General features: G+C 53.9%; 1 pseudogene across 1 annotated transcript; it reads left to right on the top strand.

Moving 5' to 3' along the window:
• The first annotated feature begins 5,247 nt into the window (after window positions 1-5,247).
• LOC100408271 (TBC1 domain family member 3F-like) lies at window positions 5,248-13,862 on the top strand (annotated as a pseudogene). Its single transcript, XR_013535735.1, has 9 exons — window positions 5,248-5,355; window positions 6,794-6,860; window positions 7,021-7,102; window positions 8,121-8,206; window positions 10,134-10,243; window positions 11,454-11,502; window positions 12,035-12,155; window positions 12,870-12,964; window positions 13,468-13,862. The product of XR_013535735.1 is annotated as a TBC1 domain family member 3F-like (transcript).
• Window positions 13,863-14,080: the final 218 nt, after the last annotated feature.

Below are 14,080 nucleotides of genomic sequence, written 5' to 3'. Positions count from 1 at the left end.
AAGAAGAGCTGAGATGGAAACGTGTAGCATTTGATATTTTAGAAAAGAAGAAAGGTTCCAATCAACAATCTAAACCTCAGCTTTAATAAACTAAAGGAAAAAAAGGCAAAATAAACCTAAAACAAGCAGAAGGAAGGAAATTTTGGTAAGTTAATGAAGGCACCCTGAAAAGGTCACATATTGTATTATTCCATTTACAGGACATTATGGAAAAGGCAAAGCTACAGGAACAGAAAACAAGTCAGTTGGTGGCCAGGGATTGGGGTGAGGCAACGAAGCCATGATGGAGAAGCATGAGAAGTTTTTTGGAAGTGATGAACTGTTCGAAATCCTGATTGGGGTGGGATTATAAAATTCATAGAACAGTATATCCCCAAACAGTCTTTTCATTAAAATAATAATCTCTCTCTCTCTCTTTCTCTCTCTCTCTCTCTCTCTCTCACACACACACACACACACACACACACACACACATCTCTTTCTGACCATGCAGACCATGTCTGTTCACCACTGCCAAGAGTATTCCAGGTATAATAAGACTAAATATGTTTTTTTATTGAATGAAAACCATTCATTCAAAATGTATCACTGGTACCTGAAAGATGGGGTCTAACTTATGTTTTAATTATAATGGGAATAAGTAGCATTTACTAACTGCTTTTTTATCTGCCAAGTACTGTAAAAGATTCAGATGCATTATTCAAACACATTTGTAACTCTTAGACCATTCTATTATTTATACTGGCATATTTTGTGGCTATTTTTATTTCTTGGAATTTCAAGTCTTTTGGTTCTTTTTGATTCTTTTGGCAAACTTTCTTAAATGGACAAGATCGCAAGTTGTACAGGTAAATAATAGCAATGTAGTAGAATGACCACCAGATGGAGACAGAGAACACAAAGTTATTCAGACCCAAGGTTTTGCGGGAGTTGTTTCCCAGGCTCAGGGATACACCTGTAAATGAGGTTGCTTCCATTAGGACACTAGTTCTCAAACCTAGCTGCTCATTAAAATCACCTGGGGACGTTTAAACTACTGATGAACAGCCCCCTTTACCCCAGCCCTGTTTTGTGGTCTGGAGTATGGTCTTGCCCCTCAGAGTTTTAAAAGCTGCACAAGTGATTCTTGTTGCAGCCAAGTGTGAGAACCACAAGTTTCCACTGTGCACCAACAGGGGCCTCAAGCTGGTGTGTTTCAGAATCATCTGGGGAACTTGTGAAAAACAGAGACTCAGGCTGTCGTAATCTTCACTCTTTTGAGAACCAGTGTATTCCGAAATGAGGACACACCAACTTTACAATAGTTAAAAATATAATCAGTGCTAAATCTGATACAAGGCCAGGTGTGGTGGCTCACACTGTAATCCCAGCACTGCTAACAGCTCCCTGACCTGGAATCAGCCTCCTGCCCTCCCCACCCCCGTCATCGACAGAAGTCAGGCTCTGTGGGAGGGCAGCCCCACAGAGGTCTGGGTGGAGGCATTGGTGGGGACGCGGGGTCAGGGACAGGGAAGCTACCTGTTTGGGCACAAAATCCAGGGGCAGCACAGTGACACTGCCTCAGGCAGTGCCCACTGGTTCTTTCGCTTCTGGCCAAATGTGTGGCTGTTCAGCGTGCCCAGGAACCTGCAGGTGGAGGAGCGGAGAGGCAGCAGCAGGGGCCCCATCACAGTCCAGTGGTCTGAAGGACAGAGCATGCATCACTCTCGTCCCAGTGTGGCAGTGCCTCTCGCCCCAGCCTGGCCCCCATGGGTGTCTTGAGTACAGAGGTGGGACCACCAGAACCACTGGACAAACATGCCAGAACTTCTGGTGGCCCAAAGATTTGCAAGTGAAATGTATCAAAAAACATGACCCAATGCAAACATTTTGAGCTACAATAAACAAATGTATATGAATTGTAAGAATAAAACATGGCAGTCAGGCACCCCCTGCGCAGGCTAGGCCACCAGATTCCCAGAATTCTGCACTCCAGTACATGGTGGGAAAGGCGAGAGAGCTGGGTTTGGAAGAGCAGCCATGTCACAGTGGATGCATGTGGGGCCACGGAGCCAGGCCCCGTCCCAGAGGCAGCCCCGCAGATGGGGTGTATCTCTTTCACACTCCCTCCTCCCCATCTCCCCCTCTCCTTCTTTTCCACTTCTCTCTCCCTCTTCATCTCCCTGCCTGCCACTGTTCAGGCTCCTGGGGCCCACCTGGATGGGCACACACAGGCAGAACTCGTAGGCTACCTTTCATGGCACACACACAGGGCTGTAGGACCTTGGCCCGTCACCTCCCTGCACCCTCAAAATGAGAGGTGTGGGGTGTGACCATGCTTTCCTGGGCAGGCGCCCCACACTCCAGGAAGCAGAAACTGCAGAAGAAAGCTGGCTCAAGTGGCGTGCCCGAGGGAATGCCAGCATCGGTCTTGGAATCTGCTGAGGCCAAAGCAGAGGACACCAGCCCAGGCCAGACCCTGTACCAGGGTGGGGGTCGAGGAGGTTGGGGGTGAGGGTGCGGGTGGGGATGGGAGCAACCAACTACAAACCAGTCCCAGGCCGGCTTCCTGCTCTGCACCCTGCCAGGTAAGGCCTCCCGTCCTGCCGTCCTGCCCTTACCTGTGCCCCTCACCAGCTCCACCCCTAGGCTGCCCCAGATCCAGGCTCCAGAATTCTCCCTGGCTCCAAAAACCAAGGACAACCACTGAGCTGCGCAGCCCCTGGTCCCTGAGACAGCCAGCCGTCTGCGGGCTGACAAACCTTGGCTGTCACTTATCCCCCACCCCAAGACAGCCACACCCCCTGTCCCCCCAGCAGCATTACCACCTCCTCCTGACTTTAGCCCTGAGAGCCCTGCTTCTTGGTAACCTTCCCCGCTCCCACCCCGATCCAGGCAAGCTCAAAGGCCAGCACCCTCCACCTACCCTTCCTGGGGGCCACTCTGCTGTCTGCTTGCCCAGATGTCTTAACTTGGCTTTACCAAGGTTAGACAAGGTAACATGGATGAGCCCCCAGCCTCTGCCAGGAAGATTTGCCAAAATATTCTCCATTTAGAAGTGGGGCAGTGACAGGACCTAGTGATGACCCCAGGCTTGTCACCCAAGCAACAAGAAGGGCAAGGAGCCTGGTTTCCTGCCTTTACCCTCCGAGGACATGGCCAGGGCTCCACAAGGCCCTGCAGGGAGTGGCAGGAGAGCAGATCCACCCACCCCTGAAGAAGCAGCCAGCACCTCCAGGAAGCAGCAGATGGGGGCACGCTGGCAGAGCCCTGAGTGCTGCAGAGCAGGGCCAGCAGATCCACACTCAGCCTCAGCCCCGGGGGAGCTGCAAGACAGACCGAGACCCTCATAGATTTGGCTCTGTGTCCTCACCCAAATCCTCCCGTGTCAAGGGAGGAACCTGGTGGGAGGGATTGGACTTGGGGTTAGTTTCCCCTGTGCTGTTCCCCTGATGGTGAGTGAGTCCTCAGGAGAGCTGATGGTTTTAAAGTGTGTCACTTCCTTGTTCTCCACTGACTCCCTCCTGCCGCCTGGTGAAGAAGGTGCCTGCTTCCCTTTCACCTTCTGCCATTATTAATGTTCCCAAACTTTGAATCAATTAAACCTCTTACCTTTATAAATTACCCAGTCTCAGGTATTGCTTTATAGCAGTGTGAAAACCAACTAATGCAGACCCCTTCCCTGAGAAGCCTTCTCCTTAGGCCACCAGCTGCCCCCACACTCCTCCTCTGCCCCCTGGTCTGGCTTTTCCCCTCATTAGGGCCAAGGGATCCATGTGGCCAGTCCAGCCCCATCCTACTGCGGGCCTGTGTGGCTGCTGGAGAGGCCGGACTTCTTTCCTCACCCCGAGGCTGCCTGATGTGCTCTCTGGATCCTGGAGGAAACTGACCTCCTATTCTCAAACTGGTGCAGCTTCTTCCAAGACCTCAAAGTTGGACGACATGAGCTGGTCTTTTCTGTTGTCTCCACTTGCTAGGGCTGTCATTGGGCCAATGGATGAACGGATGGATGAATGGACAGTAGTCCAGGGAGGATGTCCCTGTTTATCCTGAACTGGGCCCTTCCTCCAATGAGAAGCCTTCCTGACTGAGCATACACAGTCATCCCGTGGCATCCAGGGAAGATTGGTTCTAGGGTCCCCGGGGATGCCAGACTCCATGGATGCTCAAGTCTTTGCTATAACACGGTCTAGGATTTACATATAACCTACGCACATCCTCCCGTATACAGCAGACCATCTCTAGATTAGTTATGATGTGTAATACAGTGTAGATGCTGTATGAATGGTTGTGATACTGTATTGTTTAGGGAATGATGACAAGAACAAAGTCTGCACATGTTCAGTAGAGACAAAGCCATCCTATCTCTTCTCTGAATGTTTTCCATCCGCTGCTGGTTGAATCCACAGATTCAGAGCTCCCGAATATGAAGGCCAACAGTGGTTTCAGAGTAGAATGAGTGAGGTTGCTAATGAGTACAGGGGAGCAGGTGTCGATCAGGAGGGCCCTGCCCTGGGGCATGTGGACGCCCTGTCTCAGGACTTTCTCCAGTTTGAATGGCACAGGCAGACTCAGCCCAGGTCAAAGCCCTCCCCCTGAATGTTTTTTTTATCCCAAGCTCTTTCTGGCCCCTGGAATCTGGCATCCCCTAGGCCCTGGGTGACAGATGAGCCACATTTAGAGTACCTGTCTAGGAGAGTGAGCTTCTACTGTGTGCCGGGCACGTTCCCCACAGGATCCTCTAGCTAGAATAGCCAAGGGCATGGAGAGAAACACCCAATTAAAATATCAGTAATAAAAAAAGAGATACTATTAGAGATGCTAAAAAGACACTTGTGATACTAAAAAGACCATTAGGTAATAGTGTTAGCATTTTGATTCTGAGATTCCATGGCAGCAGTCACTTCCCTCCACTCCTATGTGTATCCCAGGACCACCATGGGCGGGGAGGGATGAGGTTGGGGAGCACCCATGGATGCTCTGATGCTGGCCCTGAGCCCCGGGGGTGACAGTGATGAGGAACTGGGTACACGCATGAGTGGGGCAGCCAGGCCTGGCTAGAGAAGCAACACACATGTGCACAGACTTGTGTACCCACATAAATGTGAGAACACACATGCACAGACACATTGCACACAGGCATATTGAGGCCTCAGGCAGTGGAGGACTCTGGGCCCTGCTGACCTGGGCAAGGCCCCATTGTGATGCGTGCCATGACCTCAGAATGTCACCAGTGCTTAGCACCCATCTGCTCTCCAGCATGCCTCTGTGTTCTATAGCAGCTACACACACAGTGGTATCTGTGAGCACCTCTGTGTACTCAAAGGTTTTCTACCTGAGAGGCATAACCCAGGCCAGCTGATTCATGAGAATCAGGTGAGTGTGACCTGCTCTCTTCCCTCCGTGATGACTTTGGGACAGTGGCTACACTGCGGTGGTGCTGGCCTCTGTGCAGCAGCTGCCGAGGAGGGTCATTGCTGAGCACTCACCAGGTACCCACTCTACCCTACCCATGAAAACGATTGTCTCTTTCGTCCTCATGGTGGCTCTGTAGGGTGGGTGCTGTTCCCAAATGTACCCATTTGATAGGTGAGATGTCTGGGGTCAGAGAGACGTTAATCATCTTGGGAATCCCTACGTGACCCTGGATTTTGCTCTCAGTCCTGCCCTGTGCCGGTCTGGACTTCAGGCCTGAATGCTGTGGCCTCCCTGCCCTAGATCTTAAAATCTGTCCTGGGTTTCCGATCCTGATGGGGCAGAGCCTGGCCCTGGCAGAGCCACTGGGATGAATCCACTGTGGGTGAGGAGGATGGGAGGGTCCTGAGAACATGTTAGTGGCCTAAGCTGGGTCCTGCTGGTCGCTGTGGGACCCACTGAACACACACAGTCCCTTGTCCAGGATGGCATAGGGAGCCTTCTGCCCTTGGGCAGTTGTGGAAAATGATGAATCCCTGGAGGGCTGGCTGGAGGGAGTCTGTTACCTACCCTCCTGTTCAAAGGAGTACAGGCACTGGGGTTCTCCTCAAGTATTTTTTTCTCTGTCTGGTCCTCTCCAGGCCTCACCCTCCTTTTGCCCCGAGTGTTCCCAGGAGGGAGAGTCCTTCTAGTGTTCTCCAGGACCAAGGACCCACTGTTCTTCCTCAGTGACCCGGGAAGATGGAGCCCCCTCTGGTCTGGAGAGCTCAGAATGGTAGCATCCATTGTCCCTCCCCCAGAGACATGGTTTCCACGAGCACATAGTAGATCATTTTCATCACCCAAACCAAACACCCTTCTGCTCAGCTGCTGTTATTCCTAAAGCGGCTTCACTGGTCAGACTGAAGGGCCATGGTAGCTCAAGTGATGAGTGGAGTAGAACAGAACAGTCAGGAGAGATCTTGTTCCCCATGGGAAACTGGGCATCTCTGTGGTCCCTGAGCATCCCAGGAGACCGATCGTACAAAGACCTCTGGTCCCTGACCTTCAGTCTGCATCCACATCCCTAGAATAGCCCATCATGGGCCCTTCACCCTTGGTAGGGGGACACCCTTCAACCTGCTGGGGCAGATGTGTGCCCATTTCATAGCATTTGGGGACAATGGGATTCTCTGTCCAGGTCCCACTGTTCTCAAGTCCTTGAGAAGATGCCCACCCCTGCGTGGGGGTTGAGACTCCGGAGACCCATGCAGGTGGGGCCACTGGGCCTGTCCCCTTTTCACCTAGCAGCGGTGGTGGAATGGGAATTACACAGCCAGCCAGCATCTGGGAGCCCGGCGGGAGTGGTTCAGGTGTTCTCTAAAGCTCTCGGGTACAGGGTAACAATTTTGTCTCACAGGATGGACATGATAGAGGATGAGGATATTTTGCAGGAGCAAGAGGACAACATCATGAAATATGAGAAGGTACAGCTGGTCTGCTCCCTGGAGGGAGGCCTCTTCCAGTGCGCCCCGCTCAAAGGGTCCTGGGCTCCCTAGGAACACAGGGCAGGGATGAGTGGCTAATACCCCTGGCCCTTGTACCCTTTACCTTGGACCCCTCAGCAAGGCTCCCTCTGGGTTGCAGGGACACCAAGCTGGCTGCCAGCGGACATGGTGCCTGAGCCTGTTGAAATATACAACCGCACTCATCGCTTTGGGATTGTGCAGTGAGTCCTCCGTGCTCCCCTCAGCCCCTAAAGCACCTAACCCAGCTCAGGGGCGGGTTTGCTTTTAGAAAGGCCTTTCTGAGGAAGGCCATGTCTCCCCAAGTCAGGCCAACCTCCTTTCCAGGGTCAGACCTCCTCCCTGGCTTCCCTGCAGATCCAGCCTGGGGTTGTTAGGCCAGAGGTTAGGGCCATCCACGGAGTGGGTGGGAATGGGGAGGGGGCTGGGTCAGGCCGCTGGGCTCTCAGCAGTTCTGTCTCCAAGTTAGTATAAGAGGAGGGGAGCAGCCTGAGGGTCTGGCCCTGTCCACTTGGAGACAACCCCAGTGGGATCCAAGGATTGTGGCCACAGGGTGAGGGGACGCCTGGCCCAGCCTCAGGCCTGTTGTCCGGCATTCTTCTCTTGCATTTCCATAGAGCCACAGCCCTCACTGTCCCCATGGAAAAGGGAGAAAGGCATGGGGACAGTGGGGGCTGTGGCCCTAGGGGGATGGGGAGAAGATGGGCAGGGCCTTGTTTTGGGCATCTTACAGTGAGTCCAGGGAGGCAGCAGAGCTTGTGGCTTAAGAGCCTGGGTCTGGTGCTGGGAAGGGATCTGGGGCCAGGTAAGAGGAGCCCAGCCTGGCGCCCATCCCTCAGGGATCATAGGATGCAGAGATAGAGGATCCCCGGGGAGGAAGGGTGGGAGGGAGCTTATGAGCCGTGCCACTTCTAAAATGCAGGGTGTGTGGCTCAGGTGCACGGAGAGGCAGGTGGACGCTGGGAGGTCAGACCCTGCAAGGGCTTTGGGCGTGTTGGGGCACCCCATCATGCAGCCTGACCATCCCCCACATCAGGGGCCCCAGTAACCCCGGCCATGCTGGCCCTGCACTCCCTCTTCTCCCAGGTCCTGGCCCTTCCCGGGAGTCAGCCCCACAGGAAAGCCCTTGTCCTCCCTCCCCTGTGCCTTTTCCTGGGCTGAGCCCTGAGCTGGATGGGGACAGAGCCAGTTCTTTCTGGGGGTCAGCTCCCAAACTGATAGTTCCAGGCCCTGTGCAAGTCCTCAGCTCTACCTGGTTGCCTTACAGTGAGATGGAGCTGCCCCCTGTCAGTACCCAGGAGGCCAAGGTAAGATCCTTATGCATGGGGGCTATCCAGGGACAGGGGGACTGGGCAGGTGGTCAGCGAGGCAGAGGAGGCAGCAGGCCTGGGCAGGGGCGGGTGGGAGCAACACACTGTCACTGGGAGGGGCAGCTTCCCTGCTGGACCTGACCCCAAGTCACTGTACCTCTGGCAGTTTGATGAAATTCCAAAGTGAGAACCAGAGTTGTGGCTTGGGGGTGGCTGCCCACTTGTGTCAGAACCCCACCTAGAGGCTGGGACCTGACCTATGACTGGTGTGTTTGTGGCCTGAGGATGGCACATCCCAGGAACCCCAGGCCAGCCCATTGGCGCTCATTTGCTCAAAGGCTCTTAGCCCTTAGGGTCTGCCCTTCCCTGGCTCCTTCCAGCTGGGTCCCACCAGGGCTCCAGAGTCCAAGACCCAGCATCCACAGGCCGCTCTGGGAAGCCTGGCAGCTCCACTAACTCCAACGTTCTTCACTTGACAGCAAATGCAGCAGGAGCTGAGATGCAAGATAAGTGGATGGAAATGCTGGGAGAATGGGAGAAATATAAGAACAGCAAAAAAATAATGTGTGGAGGGAGAGGCCCCAGAACCACTCTCTGCAGGGACAGGGGACAGGCACCCATGGCTGTGGCCTGGCACCATCAGCCTCTCAGAGGGCGGGTGTCACACTGTCCTCATGCAGAGGATCGCAGACCTGGTAGCCAGCTTTGCTGCCTGTTGGTGAGAGTGTCACCTTGCTGGGAGGGAGTCTGAACCTAGGGCTGGGGCCACCCAGAGCTCAAAGCTAGGGAAGCCTCCTGGTGACCTGAAGGAAGGAATAGGTCCAGATCAGAGTTCAGGACTCTGAGTGCTCATCCACACTCTTTCCGTCCTGGAGGGGAGACCTGTCCCAGCTTGACCTCACCTCTATCGAGGAATCATGGGGCCAAAACCAATGATTTCCAGAACCTCGGGCTTTCGTCCTCTCTGGGGTTGCCCCTGGCCTGAGTCACCAGATTGTTTTCTGCCCACAGCTGGTTGGAAGAGTCTATAAAGGGATTCCGATGAACATCCGGGGCCAGGTGTGGTCAGTCCTCCTCAACATTGATGATATAAAGGTCTGGGGGTCACTCTTGGCCAGCAAGAGGTTCCAAACCTGAGTCGGGGAGTGCACGGGAAATAAAGATAGACAGAAAGCGGGGTCAGGAGGGGTGTGGAATTCTTATTCCACACCGAATTTATTTTTCAAAGCCTCAGTGTATATACATTTTTCCAGGCTCTGGTTTACGCCATTGCCAGAGGAAATGCAAATCACTAGATGACCTACTCTACACAATAAAGATGGCAGATACATAATCAGTGGTTGTAAAAGGTGATAGTCATTCCTGGTGCTCATAAAGAACATTTACATGGAGACATTGTTCCTCGTGACTGCAAGAGTTTTTGGTTTCGAACATCTGATTATCTTTTAAATAGATTCCCTTTGTCTCTACTCCACTCCTTCAGGAGGCCCTGTGTCTGGGCTCAAACCGCTTGTATTGTAAAACTCGCTTTGCAAGCATTTACATGGGCGGGCTCCCCACATAAAGGGGAAGAAACCCAGCAAATACCAGGTACACTAAGCCAGAGCACAACAGACAGGCCAGACCGTGTCAGGGGCCCAGGTCTCAGCTGCAGGGAACGAACATCAAGCCCCGCCTGGGGAGGGTGTGTGAGCTAGCCAGATGCACATCCTGGGCACAGACAGCAACTTAGGCACCACAGATCAGCTCGGCTTTGGGGACCCTCTCTGGCTTCAGAAACAAGCCAAAAAGCAGCTTTCTGCAGAAGGAAATCTTCCTTCTTTCCTTCCTTCTGGAAGTGCTGACTGTGGGATGACTGCCCTTTGGGGCAGGGAGTCTTCCGTCTGTTCTGAGGCTGCTTCTTCCTCTTGGCCCTGCCCTACAGCTCATGAAGGAGAAGGGGAAGAGGTCCTGTGAACAGGTGCACCAGATCAACCTGGATGTGAGGAAGACACTCAGAAGACACATTCTTTTCCGGGAGCGATATGGCCTCAAGTAAGCCCATGGGAGCCACAGGGTCCCAGTGGAGACAGGGTGAACCAGAGGGATGGGGCCTTCCCCAGAGCAGAAGCCAGGGTCACCCAGGAGGGTGACAGAGGTGCCAAGGGTTCTCCTGGCCCAGAGAGCAGCCAGCGCCATGGACCGAGCAGCTCCCAGGTTCCAAGCCCTGGGCCAGGCTGGAACATGTGGGGCCAGAATCTAGGAAGATCCTAAAGAGACAGAGGGCAGCAAACAAAATCAGGCACAAAGGTGAAAAGTGCTCTCCCTGAACCATGGGGACCCATGGTAGCACCCATGGGAGAGCAGCAGGATGGAGGGCCCATGAGCCTCCCCAGGCAGCACTGACAGCACCAAATGCTGGGGGCATTCAGAATCCTGGAAACTCTCATCCAGGTCTGCTGGGAATGTGACATGGCACAGCCACTTCGGCAGCCAGTTGGACAGTGGCTCACAAAGCTCAACGAACTTGAACCTCATGTCCCCAAAGTGTCACAGATATTGAACCCACTGACTTGGAAACTGACGTCCACATGAAACCTGCATGCCACATTCACTGCTTCATTCATCATCACGCACACACGGAGCCTCTGGGGACAACCTTCAGCATGAGAATGGGGTGAGAAAGGCCGGTCCTCCCTTCAAACAGAAGACTCCGTGAGAAAAGGGAACAAGCCAGTGATGTCTGCAGGAACATGGGTGGTTCCTAGATGCATTCTGCTAAGGGAAAGAAGCCAGAAACAATAAGCTACCACTAGGATTCCCATTCATAGGCCATTCTGGAAAAGGCCAAACCAGAGGGACTGAGAACCGGTCTGGGTGACCAGAGGCTGACGGAATAGGGGAGACTTAGAGGATGAAGGAGTTGCTCCAGGAGGGGCTGGAGTGGTGGCCAGGAGACTCTGCACATTGGGTTAGAACCGTGGCGGAACTGTACACCCAAAGACTGAACTGGCGTGTGTACAAACTGAAAAAAAAATCAGAGCAAAATGATTAGTCAACTCACCATCCAACTGGGATATCTGCATTTCACAGATGTGGACTTTACTGAAACCTTTCTTAAACAGTCAAAGGCCCTGAGGAGCTCACTGCTTATCTGGTGAATCATCTGAACCTGAAATGGGATTTGTTGTTAGAGTTTGTAGACAAAGTGAAACTAACAGCATCTGCACAAAAGAAACAAAAGCCCCCTTTCTCTGTTTCCTAGGTGGTGGGAATGATTCCACATCCTGCTGGCGTATTCAGAGTATAACCTGGTGAGTATTCCCGGGCAGTGACCATATTCCTGGGTCATATTACCCTATTCATCGGCGTGGGTATCTATTGGGGGTGTCATTGCTTCTTTCAAAGTCAGTATTTGTGATCCACCAGGATATAGAGGGCATGACTAGCTCACCGCTGGCATAAACCTCCAAGCAAGGGGGGTGGTCTCAAGGGGTCTCCAACTGAGACACAAAGGAGTCAGGGACCTGACTCCTGGTGTCACCTGGGCCTGACCACCACTTCTCAGAGCAAGAAATGACACCTTCCTTCTGGGGCTGCCCCAAAGCCCAGGACCTTGGTGGTGTCGGATGCAGGACGGTGCTCTCAGGAGACATTTTGACAAGTTGCTGAAGTGCCTGATGGACATGGCTCTTGTCATGAAATGAAATGAACTGGCATCCTGAGGAAGCTTCTTCTTCAAAGGAAGCCTCCCCAGTCATCTCTGCCCTCTCCAATGACATGAGTCCTCCTAGGTGACATCAGTACCCAGGTGATATCCTTCCATGGTGACTCTGGCTCTTGCAGGAGGTGGGCTACTGCAGAGACCTGAGCCATGTGGCCGCCTTACTCCTACTTTATCTACCTGAGGAGGACGCATTCTGGGCACTGGCGCAGCTGCTCACCAGTGAGAGGCACTCCCCGCAGGGTAGGTGGACAGCTGCCCCTCAAGCCTCACGCAGCCAGACCCTGGGATGGCCACCCTGGTTAGGTGATCTTGACTTTCAGTGAAGGCACCTTCCTGTGTCACCAGCTTGTTGGGAGTCTTTAGGATGCCTCTGCTGAGGGTCCCACAGGAGCGCAGGGCTGACCCCTAGAGCCCAAGTCAGATGCCTTTCATCTCCATCAGCAGAGGGCATCTCATCCTCCCCATGGCCGCCCTCTGTGTCCTGGAGCCACGCCCTCCGGCTCTGATTCTGTGCAGTTGACTCTCCCCTCCCTGAGAGTCTTCCTGCCCTTCAGCTGCCCAGGCTCCAGCTACCCTTGGTGCGCACAAATGGGCCAACCTAGCCCAGATGGCAGCATCTCCCCATCCCGTGTCCCCTGGCCCGATGCCACTTTCAAGAGACAACCACGAAGCTCAGCACCCACTCTGTTCTGGCCGCCCTCTATCATGGCCTCAAAGTCAGCCTTGCCTTCCCAGCACCCTGGCCCAGGAGGCCTCAAGGAGCACCTCCAGCCACGCTCCAGGGGATGGTCCCACTCCTCCTCCCCAGACCCAAGGCGGCATGGTAGGGTGAGCAGATGGGAGGGTAGGAGGCCTCAGGGAGTGGGGGCCTCTGCAGCTGCCCAGGTCTTTCAGCTGATCACTCCACATCTTGGGAGAGGGCTCTGATTTCATGATGGGTTGGGGGCTTCTCAGCTTTCCATAGCTCAAATGGCGGGACAGTCCAGGGGCTGCAAGACCATCAGGAGCACGTGGTACCCACATCACAACCCAAGACTGTGTGGCATCTGGTGAGTTTATGGTCTTCTCGGCTCTTCCCCAGAGGCCCTGCATCATGTGGGGCTGGAGGAGCAGGGGAGATGGAGCCCCTCCTGGGGCTGGTGACAGGCTGAGTCACAGCCAGGGCCTGACCTGGGACGTGGGGTTCTCCGTGGCCTGGGAGTTGGGTTTTATTTCCAGCCCTGGAGGAGACAGAGGCACAGGGACTGGAGCCTGGCTCCCGCAGAGCAGGGCTAATGGCAGTGTGTCCCCAGGAGTGCAGGAAAGAGACCATGTTGTGGGGAGCCCTGGACACCACCCAGTGTTCTGCACTTGGGGAGGCGTCTTCAGAGGGCCCTGGAAGAGGGAGGTTTCTAGAGTAGCCCAGGGGACCTGAGCACATCTGTTCATCCAATCAGGACAAGGAAGGACTAGTCACACAGGGTTCCCCATTAGGCTGGCTTCTCTGGATGCTGAGTGATGGGGTAAGGAAGCACAACGAGGCCCTGGCTCAGGGACGCTCCTTGCCCTGCAGTGCCTGGCTTCCCCAGCCCAGGGGTGTAGTTTACCCCCAGCCCACAGGAGGCTCAAGCAGGTCCCCGCAGGACACACAGCAAGAACCTCTGCCCAAGAGGGGTCATCCCAGGGCAGAGGATGAGACTCAGGACCATCCTCATGGGCAGACTGGGCCAGGACCCAACTCCAGAGGGCTCAGGGAAGTCTCAAGCCCTGGGCAAGCCCCTTCTCCAGAAGCCACGTCCCCACTGAAATGAGTGCCCTCCCATGAGGAGCTGCAAGACCTTGTCTGACCCAGCCTCCCAGAGGGGTTAGGCCACCCTGATGGGGAGGGTTACTGACTCTGGGGACTGAAGCCCCAAAGGGCCCAGCTTGAGCCCCCAACCTGTCTCAATAAAAAAAAAAGAAAAAGAATATATTAGAGTGGGACACTGTAAGGGTAAGAATGATTTAATGAAGTTGTTTCACGTCCTGTGTGTGTATATACACATACAAAGTGTTTCTTTTGTAGATCTTGCTCTGAAAAGTTGGGTGGTCATTATTCTTGCACAGCAGTTTTCGATCAGAGGTGATTTTGTCTTTCAGAGGACATGTGACAATGTCTAGAGATATTTTTGACTGTCATAGCTTGG

This window comes from Callithrix jacchus, chromosome 5 (assembly GCF_049354715.1).
Source record: "Callithrix jacchus isolate 240 chromosome 5, calJac240_pri, whole genome shotgun sequence".
NCBI classification, from domain to species: Eukaryota; Metazoa; Chordata; class Mammalia; order Primates; family Cebidae; genus Callithrix; species Callithrix jacchus.
Note: the sequence above shows the minus strand (reverse complement) of the source record. Positions and strands in the feature narration are given on the sequence as shown.